The sequence below is a fragment of the Lutra lutra genome, chromosome 17, assembly GCF_902655055.1.
Source record: "Lutra lutra chromosome 17, mLutLut1.2, whole genome shotgun sequence".
In the NCBI taxonomy this organism is placed as follows: domain Eukaryota; kingdom Metazoa; phylum Chordata; class Mammalia; order Carnivora; family Mustelidae; genus Lutra; species Lutra lutra.
In genome coordinates, this window is record NC_062294.1 from 44,228,765 (window position 1) to 44,241,536 (window position 12,772).

At 40.8% G+C, this 12,772-nt stretch overlaps 1 protein-coding gene across 1 annotated transcript in view; it reads left to right on the forward strand.

The window, feature by feature from the left end:
• Nucleotides 1-12,772, forward strand: part of LOC125088549 (uncharacterized) — a 111,343-nt gene that overhangs the window by 59,707 nt on the left and 38,864 nt on the right. The gene's annotated exons all lie outside the window — the stretch shown is intronic.

Genomic DNA, 12,772 nt, shown 5'->3' on the forward strand with positions numbered 1-12,772 from the left:
ATTACTCCTTTGAAAATTCATTTGAAAGACTATGGGTGCAACAAAGAAAGAAATGCCTTCCACTAACATTCACCCTTACTGAACCTCAGATAACTTACTCTTTAATATAGACATTCTTTTTCAATGTGTCCATTAAAAAGGAGATATTGTGGGGTGCTTGGGTGACTCGGTTGAGGGTCAGCCTTTGGCTCAGATCGTGATCCCAGACTTCTGGGATCAAGCCCCACATAGGGCTCCTTGGGGAGCCTGCTTTTTCTCCCTCTCCCTCTGCCTGCCACTCCCCCTGCTTGTGCTCTCTTTCTCTCTCTCTCTGTCAAATAAAGAAATCAAATAATTCTTTTTTTTTAAAGATTTTATTTATTTATTTGACAGAAATCACAAGTAGGCAGAGAGGCAGGCAGAGAGAGAGGAGGAAGCAGGCTCCCTGCTGAGCAGAAAGCCCGATGCGGGGCTCGAACCCAGGACCTGGGATCATGACCTGAGCCGAAGGCAGCGGCCTAACCCAGTGAGCCACCCAGGCGCCCCTAAATCAAATAATTCTTAAAAAAACAAACAGATACTCTGGGGCACCTATGTGGCTCAGTCACTTAAGTGTCTCCCTTCAGCTCCCATCATGATCCCAGGGACCTGTGATCGAGACCCACATCAGGATCCCTACTCTGTGGAGAGTCTGTTTCTCCCTCTGCCTCTCTGTTTCTCATAAATAAATAAAATCTCAAAAAAAAAAAAAAGCAGATATTCTATAATCTACATTCTCTGGACTCAGTCTATTTTTTTTTTAAAGATTTTATTTATTTATTTGACAGAGATCACAAGTAGGCAGAGAGGCAGGCAGAGAGAGAGGAGGAAGCAGGCTCCCCACTGAGCAGAGAGCCCGATGCGGGGCTCAATCCCAGGACCCTGGGATCATGACCCGAGCCGAAGGCAGAGGCTTTAACCCACTGAGCCACCCAGGCGCCTCTGGCCTCAGTCTAAATTTAATTTAAAATCAACAGTCATATAAAAATTATTTGGAAATTAAAAAATAGCTTGTATTATAACTCCCATGTTGATTATTTAAAATATATTGTAGCCTTTTTATGCTCAGGTTGGCCTATTTTTGGCCAGTGGGATTCCCCCCAAATTGACTGCTGTGTCCTTTTGTCGTGACCACTATAGGCTTTGATAGCTTCCTTTTTTCCCTGACCAAATGCACTGGTCGGGTATGAAGCATTTTAGGGCACTTATTGATAAATAGAGGGAAAGTGGAGCATTTATTTTGTCTTTCCTTTATTACCTATATTTTAAGACAACCAAAAGTTGAAGAAAAGCTATTATGAGAAATCTAGCTAATAAAGTTCAAAGGAATGACAATTTGAAAAATCACTTTCTATGAAATAATGGATCTTGGTGGTGATATTGATGGATGCAAAGATCATTAGGTGAAAAAGATTGACACTAACCTTTTAATGGAGCAGAATGACAGAACACACTATATCAACATTTCAATTATATCAGCCAGGCTGTGTGCATCTTGATATTATGCAATGGCTAAATGTAGCTTCATTTGTTAAGTGCTCTTGCCCCAAATGTTGACCCAGATGTACAAATTAGTCTCTAAATCTAATTATCAGTTTACAGGAAACTTGGGGAATAAAGGAATAAATTAATGACACAAGGAAGGAACAACCAAACACAGAATATACAAAATTTCACAGAATAAATGGTCTTTTAATGAATATATAAGATAAGATAAAAACAATGTTGCAAATTAAAAGACTTAAGAGACCTATCAATTAAATGCAGTGTATGGAATGTTTTGGGATCCTTGTGTTAAAACGTGCCCAGGATTTGTTCTAATCAAATACGGTAGGATATGCAGACATGGTAATGACTGGCATGAAAGAAAAAGTTTATACGCAAAGATCTCTAAAAACAGGAGGCATAGCATGCCTGCAGAGCCACATGGGAAAGTACCCAGTTCTCATGGGAGGCAGAAGGTGGGAGAGGGTAGAGTGTGGCACAGAGCCTTTACTGAAGTTTTCCCCATGAATGGGTGACATTGGTAAATACACTAAGAAAGTTTGGGATTGCATAGTTTTAATAATTTTGGCAGGCTGAGTTATAGAGGTGGTCCCAGGTTGTCTGGTACCTGGCCCTGGGGTGATTTGGGCAAGAGGAATATTGGCTTAGTTTGAGAGTTTGATAAAGGAAACACTTGGGGATTTGGATTGGTTGGTTTGTAAATCAAGGACATGATCTCAGAAGAGTTGTTTGGGGCACCCTGGTGGATCAGGCAGTTAAGCATCTGGCTCTTCTAGGGCTGGGAGTGCTCCTGTGGGGTGAACAACCCAGGATGCTGTGGTTTTTAGCAGCAAAAACAAAAACAGAGTCAATGCGACCTGGAGGGCTTTCTGGAGAACAGACTGCAATCTCTGTTCTGAGAGGTTTGAATACGGTCACTTCTGCTCTGACTGTTGGAAGGGATGTAGACACCCACCAAGGAAAGCCGCCAGAGAAAAGCCCCCCCCAAAACCGGTTTTCACTGAGCCCATCCCACCCCCCCACAGGGGGCAAGCAATTCTGCCTAAACAGGGTTGCCTGAGTAACAGCACAGCAAGTCCCTCCCCCCAGAAGACAAGCTGAAAGAACAAGAGGCCAATAACCCTAAGGTCCCTATAAAACAGGTGCATCTTGTTTGGATTGTAGTCAATAGTCTGGACTCTGTACATTCCCTCAACCACATCTCACCAGAATGACTAGGAGGAGGAACCCCCGAGAGAGGAAAAAATTCAGAGACTGTGACCTCTGCCACAGAACTAATGGATTTGGACATAAGCAAGATGTCAGAAATAGACTTCAGGATAACAGTTATGTAGACAATAGCTAGGCTGGAGAAAACCATTAATGGAAACATAGATTCTCTAAGGGCAGAAGTGAGAGCTGATCTGGCAGAACTTAAAAATGCTATCAATGAGATCCAATCTAATCTAGATACTCTAACAGCTAGGATAAATGAGGCAGAAGAATGAATTAATGATCTATAAGACAAACTGATAGAAAAGAAGGCTCAGGAGGCCTGGAACAAACAGCTTAGAATCCATGAAAACAGAATTAGAGAAATAAATGATGCCATGAAACATTCCAATGTCAGAATTATTGGGATCCCTGAGGAGGTGGAGAGAGAGGACTAGAAGATATAGCTGAGAAAATCCTAGCTGAGAATTTTCCTAATCTGGGGAATGAGACAAGTGTTTGTGTCCTAGAGGCAGAGAGAATACCCCCCAAGATCAAGGAGGGCAGACCAATGCACCCCCCCCCAGCATGTGATAGTGAAACTTGGGTATCTTAAAACCAGATAAAACATCTTAAGGGTAGCTAGGGGTAAGAGATTCCTTACATATAGGAGGAGGAACATCAGAATAACGTCAGACCATCCACAGAAAACCTGATAAGCCAGAAAGGACTGGCAAGACATATTCAGAGCACTAATAAAAAGAACATGCAGCCAAGAATACTTTATCTGGCAAGGCTGTCATTTAGAATGGATGGAGAGATAAAGAGCTTCCAAGACTGGCAAAAAGTTAAAGAATATGTGACCACTAAGCCAGCCCTACAAGACATATTAAGGGCGGGGGGGGGGATTCTATAAGAGAAGAAAGACCCCCAAGAGTAATATAGAACAGAAATTTACAGAGACAATCTATAGAAACAGGGACCTCACAGGCAACATGACAATAAAGACATATCTTTCAATAATCGCTCAACATGAATGGCCTAAGTGCTCCCATAAAATGGCACAGGGTTGCAGATTGGATAAAGGAAAGTACCCATGCATATGCTGTCTACAAGAGATTCATTTTGAACCTAAAGATACATCCAGACTGAAAGTGAAGGGATGGAGAACCAACTTTCATGCCACTGGACATCAAAAGAAAGCTGGGGTAGCAATTGTCATTTCAGACAAATTAGATTTTAAGCTAAAGACTGTAGTCAGAGATACAGAAGGACACTACATCATTTTTTTTTAAAGATTTTATTTATTTATTTGACAGACAGAGATCACAAGCAGGCAGAGAGGCAGGCAGAGACAGAGAGAGGGGAAAGCAGGCTCCCCGCTGAGCAGAGAGCCCGATGCAGGGCTCGATCTCAGGACCCCAGGATCATGACCTGAGCCAAAGGCAGAGGCTTTAACCCACTGAGCCACCCAGGCACCCCGACACTACATCATTCTTAAAGGGTCTATCCAACAAGAAGATCTAACAATTGTAAATATCTATGCCCCCAACATGGGAGCAGCCAATTACATAAGCCAACTGTTAATCAAAATAAAGAGACATATTGATAATAATACATTAATTGCAGTGGATCTTAACACTCTACTCTCAGCAATATACAGATCATCTAAGCAGAAAAATCAACAAAGAAACAAGAGTGTTGAATGACACACTGAACCAGATGGACCTCACAGATATATACAGAACTTTTCACCCTAAAACAATAGAATACACATTCTTCTTGAGTGCACATGGAACTTTCATCAGAATAGACAACATACTAGGTCACAACTCAGGTCTCAACTGATACCAAAAGATTGAGATTATTCCCTGCATATTCTCAGACCACAATGCTTTGAAACTGGAACTCAACCACAAGAAAAAGTTTAGAAGAAATTCAAACACTTGGAAGCTAAAGACCATCCTGCTCAAGAATGTTTGGGTCAACTGGGAAATCAAAGAACTTAAACAATTCATGGAAACCAGTGAGAACAAAAACACATTGGTCCAAAACCTATGGGATACGGGAAAGATGGTCCTAAGGGGGAAATATATAGCCATCCAAGCCTCACTCAAAAACACCAGAAAGGGGGGTGCCTGGGTGGCTCAGTGGGTTGGGCCTCTGCCTTCGGCTCGGGTCATGATGCCAGGGTGCTGGGATCGAGCCCCGTATCGGGCTCTCTGCTCAGCGGGGAGCCTGCTTCCTCCTCTCTGCCTGCCTCTCTGCCTGCTTGTGATCTCTCTCTCTGTCCAATAAACAAATAAAAATCTTTAAAAAAAAAAAACCAAAAAAACAAAAAAACACCAGAAAGGGGCGCCTAGGTGGCTCAGTGGGTTAAAGCCTCTGCCTTCGGCTCAGGTCATGATCCCGGGGTCCTGAGATCGAGCCCCGCATCTGGCTCTCTGCTCAGCGGGGAGCCTGCTTCCTCCTCTCTCTCTGCCTGCCTCTCCACCTACTTGTGATCTCTGTCTGTCAAATAAATAAAATCTTTAAAAAAAAAACACCAGAAAACCCCCAAATACACAAACTCTCTTTACACCTTAAAGAACTAGAGAATCAGGGACACCTGGGTGGCTCAGTGGGTTAAGCCGCTGCCTTCGGCTCAGGTCATGATCTCAGGGTCCTGGGATTGAGCCCCGCATCGGGCTCTCTGCTCAGCGGGGAGCCTGCTTCCTCCTCTCTCTCTGCCTGCCTCTCTGCCTGCTTGTGATCTCTCTCTGTCAAATAAATAAATAAAATCTTTAAAAAAAAAAAAAAGAAGAACTGGAGAATCAACAACAAATTAAGCCTACCCCACACACAAGAAGGGAAATAATTAAGATTAGGGCAGAGATCAATGAAATAGAAACCAGAAAAGAGAAAGGACCTAAATTAATAAAATTATAAATGAAAGGGGAGAGATCACAATTAATAGCAGGGAAATAGAAACAATCATCAGAAATTATTATCAATAGCTATATGCCAAGAAGTTAAGCAACCTAAAAGAAATGGATGCATTCCTGGAAGCCTATAAATTTCCAAGACTGAAACAGGAAGAAATTGACAACCTGAATGGGCCAATAACTAGTAACGAGATTGAAGCAGTGATCAAAAATCTCCCAAAAAAACAAGAGTCCAGGGGCGCCTGGGTGGCTCAGTGGGTTAAGCCGCTGCCTTCGGCTCAGGTCATGATCTCAGGGTCCTGGGATCGAGTCCTGCATCGGGCTCTCTGCTCAGCAGGGAGCCTGCTTCCCTCTCTCTCTCTCTCTCTCTCTCTCTGCCTGTCTCTCTGTCTACTTGTGATCTCTCTCTGTCAAATAAATAAATAAAATCTTAAAAAAAAAAAAAAGAAAGAAAAGAAAACAAGAGTCCAGGACCTAATGGATTCCCTGGGGAATTCTACCAAACATTCAGAGAAGAAATACCTATTCTCTTGAAGCTGTTTCCAAAAATAGAAACAGAAGGAAAACTTTCAGACTCTTTCTATGAGGCCAGCATCACCTTGAGCCCCAAACCAGGCAAAGACTCCATCAAAAAGGAGAATTTCAGACCAATATCCTATATGGATGCCAAGATTCTCAACAAGATCCTAGCCAATAAGATCCAATAGGACATTAAGAAGATTATCCACCACGGCCAGGTGGGATTTAACCTGGAGATGCAAGGGCAGTTCAACATTCACAAATCAATGTGATAGAACAAATTAATGAGAAGAGAGAACCACATGGTCCTCTCAATTGATGCAGAAAAAACATTTGACAAAATATGGCATCCTTTCCTGATTAAAACTCTTCAGAGTATAGGGATAGAGGGAACATTCCTCAACTTCATAAAATCCATCTATGAAAAACCCACAGCGAATATCATTCTCAATGGGGAAAAGCTGAAAGCCTTTCCCTTAAGATCAGGAACACGACAAGGATGCCCACTCTCACCACTACTGTTCAACATATTACTAGAAGTCCCAGCAACAGCAATCAAACAACAAAAAGAAATAAAAGGCACTCAAATTGTCAAAGAAGAAGTCGAACTCTCTCTTTTCACCGATGACATGATACTTTATGTGGAAAACCTAAAAGACTCCACCCCCAAATTACTAGAACTCAGTAATGTGGCAGGCTACAAAATCAGTGCACGGAAATCAGTTGCTTTCTTATACACTAACAATGAAACTGTAGAAAGGGAAATTAGAGAATCTATTCCATTTACAATGACACCAAAAACCATAGGATACCTTGGAATAAACCTAACCAAAGAGGTAAAAGATCTATACTCGAGGAACTACATCAAATTGTCTGATTTCAAGCTTTATTACAAAGCTGTGATTACAGCATGGTACTGGCACAAAACCAGACACATAGACCAATGGAACAGAGTATAGAGCCCAGATATGGACTCTCAACTCAATGGTCAAATAATCTTTGACAAAGCAGGAAAAAAGACAATGGAAAAATGGAAAAAAGACAATAAATGGTGCTGGGAAAATTGGAAACTACATACAGAAGAATGAAACTTGACCACTCTCTTACACCATACACAAAGATAAACTCAAAATGGATGAAAGACCTCAATGTGAGACAGGAATCCATCAAAATCCTAGAGGAGAACACAGGCAGTAACCTCTTCAACATCAGCCACCGCAATTTCTTTCAAGACACGTCTCCAAGGACAAAGGAAACAAAAGTGAAAATGAACTTCTGAGACCTCATCAAGATAAAAATCTTCTGCACAGCAAAGGAAACAGCAAAACAAAGAGGCAACCACAGAATGGGAGAAGATATTTGCAAATGACAGTACAGACAAAGAGCTGATATCCAACATCTATAAAGAACTTCTCAAACTCAACACCCAAAAAACAAATAAACAAGTCAAAAAATGGGCAGAAGACATGAACAGACACTTCTCTAATGAAGACATACAAATGGCTAACGGACACATGAAAAAATGTTCATCATCATTAGCCATCAGGGAAATCCAAATCGAAACCATATTGAGATACCACCTTACACCAGTTAGAATAGCAAAAATTAACAAGGCAAGAAACGACAAATGTTGGAGAGGATGTGGAGAAAGGGGAACCCTCTTACACTGTTGGTGGAAATCCAAGTTGGTGCAGCCACTTTGGAAAACAGTGTGGAGGTTCCTCAAAAAACTAAAAATAGAGCTACCTTTACCCTATGACCTGACAATTGCACATTCTTTCTCAAATTAAAAAAAAAATCTTATTAAAAAAAAAAAGAACATTAAAAAGATCAGTATGGGACAAAATGACGTCCTGTACCTCAGTTTTGTTAAATAACAAAAATTCAACTAAGTATCAAATTGGCCTTATTCAACAATTCAGTGATTGGGCAGTATCCCACCTAGCAATAGAAAGGAACTCCTATGAGCTATAGAAAAGGAAAGGTTTTTATTTTTTTTTTTAATTTTTTAAAAGATTTTATTTATTTATTTGACAGACAGAGATCTCAAGTAGGCAGAGAGGCAGGCAGAGAGAGAGAGGAGGAAGCAGGCTCCCCGCGGAGCAGAAAGCCCGATGCAGGGCTTGATCCCAGGACCCTGGGATCATGACCAGAGCTGAAAGCAGAGACTTTAACCCACTGAGCCACTCAGGCGCCCCAAGGAAAGGTTTTTAAAGACAGAAAGGGAGTGGAAAATAATTATCAGCAAAGAATGCACTGTTTCAGGTAAGACCAACTTCTAAGGGGAATTGAAGGGGCCGAAGAGCAGATTGTCACCAATGCTGACAGGTAATTCCACATTGACTAACTAAAGGTTACATTCCTGGGGGTTGAAACTGTTAGGTTAGGTTAGGTATGAAGTCTTGGTTTGCTGACATGAGTTTTAGCATAAATAACTACATTTTGGGCCAGATGTCTCCTTTTTGACAGGTTATAATGCACTAAGAAGAACAGAGCAACTCCTGTTCTATTTCTGCCAAGTGGCATTATCAGAATCTAATCATAAGGAAATCACAGAAATGCAAATTCAGCAATATTGTACAGAATAACTGGCCTTTTCTGTTCAAAAATGTCAAGATCAGGAAACACAAAGCTTGAGGAATTATTTCAGATGAAAGGAGACTAAAGAAACAGGACAATTGGGGGTGCCTGGGTGGCTCAGTGGGTTAAGCCTCTGCCTTCGGCTCATGTCATGATCTCAGGGTCCTGGGATTGAACCCTGTATCGGGCTCTCTGCTCAGCAGGAAGCCTGCTTCCCCTCTCTCTCTGCCTGCTTCTCTCCTACTTGTGATCCCTCTCTCTGTCAAATAAATAAATATAATCGTTTTTTAAAAAAGAGAGACAGGACAATTAAATATAATGGATGATCCTGGACCAGAAAAAAAATTTCTATGAAAGCTTTATTGGAAAAATTGTGAAATAATAATAAGGTTTATAGATCAAACAAAAGTATTATATCAATGTAATTTTCCAATTTTGATCATTGTCCTGTGATTTTGAAAGAGAATGTATATATTGAAACATTTAGAGGTAAAGGAGCCTCTGTGTGCAACTGACTTTTCTGAATGACAACCATTCAGAAAAAAAAGTAATCATAAAACAAATGCAATAAATGTTAGCAACTGCAGAATCTACATGAAGGGTGGAAAATGTAGCATTCTTGCAACTTTCCTGTAAGGGCAAAATTATTTCAAAATAAAAAAGTCTTTTTTTTTAAAGATTTTATTTATTTATTTGACAGAGATCACAAGTAAGCAGAGAGGCAGGCAGAGAGAGAGGAAGGGAAGCAGGCTTCCTCCCGAGCAGAGAGCCCGATATGGGACTCAATCCCAGAACCCTGGGATCATGACATGAGCCGAAGGCAGAGGCTTTAACTCACTGAGCCACCCAGGCGCCCAAAAAGTCTTTTTTAACAAAGAAAATGTTTGCATTCTACCTCCTCCTTTACTCTGTGGTGTTGTGCAAGCTACTTCACCTCTCTGTGCCTCTGTGTCTGTCACATGAGAATCAAAACCAATTATGAGGAATAATTAATACATATAAAATTCTTAAAACTAGCTTGGCAAATAGAGCTAAAGTTTAGCTTTTTACAAGTCTTACTTGAAAATACGTATTTTTTTTTCACCTCCAAGAAAATTTCTTTCCTTGTCTTTTTTTTCCTTCAAAATTCTCTCTTCTTCATTATTATTGGTGTCTCCTTCTAGAATTTCTATTAGACAGACATCAGAATTTCTGGAGCTGCCTTTTATATGTCATTTTTCCTCTCAAGTTTTCAAGAACTCAAGAGAGTTCTGGGAGCAACTCTGAGCTTGTTTTTTATTTTTTTTTTTTAAAGATTTTATTTATTTATTTATTTGACAGACAGAGATCACAAGTAGGCAGAGGCAGGCAGAGAGAGAAGGGGGGAAAGCAGGCTCCCTGCTGAGCAGAGAGCCAGATGTGGGGCTCAATTCCAGGACCCTGAGATCACGACCCGAGTGGAAGGTAGAGGCTTTAACCCACTGAGCCACCCAGGCGCCCCTGAGCTTGATTTTTTAAAAAATATTTTATTTATTTGAGAGAGAAAGAGCACAAGGGAGCACAAGTAGGGGCAGAGGGAGAAGCAGACTCCCTGCTGAGCAGAGAGCCAGACTCATGTTGCCTTGATCCCAGGACTGTAGGATCACAACCGGAGCCAAAGGCAGATGCTTAACTGACTAAGCCACCCAGATGCCCCAGCTTGATTTTTCTATTGTTTGTGCCACTGTCTCCATTTCCTTAGGAAAGAAAAAGAACACATAAAACCAGATTAAGGGGGCACCTGGGTGGCTCAGTGGTTTAAGCCTCTGCCCTCGGCTCAGGTCATGATCCCAGGGTCCTGGGATCGAGCCCCACATGGGGCTCACTGCTCAGCGGGGAGCCTGCTTCCCCCTTCTCTCTCTGCCTACTGCTCTGCCTCCTTGTGATCTCTCTCTGTCAAATAAACAAATAAAAATCTTTAAAAAAAAAAGATTAAGGTTTTAGAATAAAAAAAGCCCAGTCTGCTCTCTTGAAGATTAATCTGATTTTATGCATACATTTTCTTTTTTAATATTTCAGGGATTGGAGAACTGAGGCGGGGTGGGAGATTTAGAGGCTTAATTAAGTAGGCTTTGTTCCAAATTCCTGAAGTCTGGACACTTTCTGCCATTAGGATCCTTGAAATACTCTGGTGTCATTATAATAAATTCAACTTTTCATTTGTTATTAATTAAAATTAAGATTTACAATTAAATTACAATTAAAGATTTAAAATTAAAATGAACAATTAAATTAATTCTTTTGTAGCCTCAGACTTTGTTTTAAACCATCTTTTCCTTTTAGAATGGTTTTAGATTGGGGCTCCTGGGTGGCTTAGTGAGTTAAAGCCTTTGCCTTCAGCTCAGGTCATGATCCCAGGGTCCTGGTATAGGGTCCTGGTATCCAGCCCCGCATGGAGCCCTGCATGGAGCCCCGCATGGAGCCCTGCATCTGGCTCTCTGCTCGGCAGGGAGCCTGCTTCCTCCTCTCTGTGCCTGCCTCTCTGCCTGCTTGTGATCTCTGTCTGTCAAATAAATAAATAAAATCTTAAAAAAAAAAAAAAAAGAATGGTTTTAGGATTACAGAAACAGCAAAAATCATCCAGAGTTTCCAAACAATAAGCACCCAGTTTCTCCTTTTCTTAACATCTTACATTCCTATGGTACATTTATCACAACTAATGAACCAATATTGATACATGATTAACTAAAGCCCCATACTCCAGTTAATTTTCCTTAGTTTTCCTAATGTCCTCCTTCTGTTCCAGAATCCTACCCAGGATACATATATTTAGTCATCCTGTCTCCTTATGCTCCTCAAGATTGTTTCTCTGAGTTTCCTTGTTTTTGATGAGTTTTGAGAAGTACTGACTGTCACTAAAGTTGGGATTGGGATTGCTTAATGTTCTCCCCCTAGTTAGACTGGGGGTTTGGATTTTGGGGGAGAAAGACCACAACTAACATTCTCAAAAAATCATATCAAAGGCATGCTATTAACATAACTTATCACTGAATTGTTAGCCTTAAACACCTCGCTGAGGAAGTGTTTGCCAGGTTTCTCCACTGTAAAGTTTACTTTTTACCATTTGTAGGGTATTTTACTATTTGGAAGGAAGTCGCTATGCACAGTCCATAGTTAACATGTAGGAAGGAATGCTCCAAATACCTAAGGAGGAGTAACGTATAAAAATATTATCTAGAATTCTTCCATATGGGAGATTTGTCTATTCTTTCATCTATTCTTTTCCATTTTTTAAAAAAGTAATCTCTACACCTCCTGTGGGGTTTGAATTTGCAACCCTGAGATCAAGAGTCACATGCTCTACTGACAGCCAGCCAGGTGCTCCAACTCCCATTTTTTAAATTTATTCAACCATTTATTTAGATCAGGATGGACTCATGGGTATTTATTTTATTTTTTTCCTCAAACTGTTCCAGCTCTGGCTATTGTAAGTTCTTTCAGTTGGCTCCTATATTCCTTTGACAAATCTTCATCATTTTGTTTTTGAGCACTTCCTTTACTCTCTGGTACTAAAAGATATTCCAGGCTTACCTTGTATATTCCCTGCCCAGTCCTATTATCAGCCATTTCTCCAAGAGCTATTATTCTTTTCATTTTAGAATGGTATTAGAAACCAAGATCTGGGCAGAGGGATTGCTCATTCTCCCTGGGATATCATTGCTTCCAGGCCCTCTCAGCAGACAACACTAAAGAATATATTTGTATATATACACATACCCAAGTATACACAGGTATCTATAATTATATATGTGTGTGTTGTTAAAAAACAAAATTCAACATGAGTGAACCTGAAAGTCTATTGGTTTTATTACATGACTCCTGAAGCCGGCAGCATCCCATCTTGCAGGTAGAAAGGAGCTCTGGAACTACATGAAATAGGAAGATTTTAAGGCAGAACTGGGGTGGGACAAGGAAATTAAAAGAGTGGATTAGGAGGGAAAGATGTGGTGGACTAGGAGGACCCTTGGCTCACAAATACAACTACACACCTATCATATCATCCTAAACTGATCATG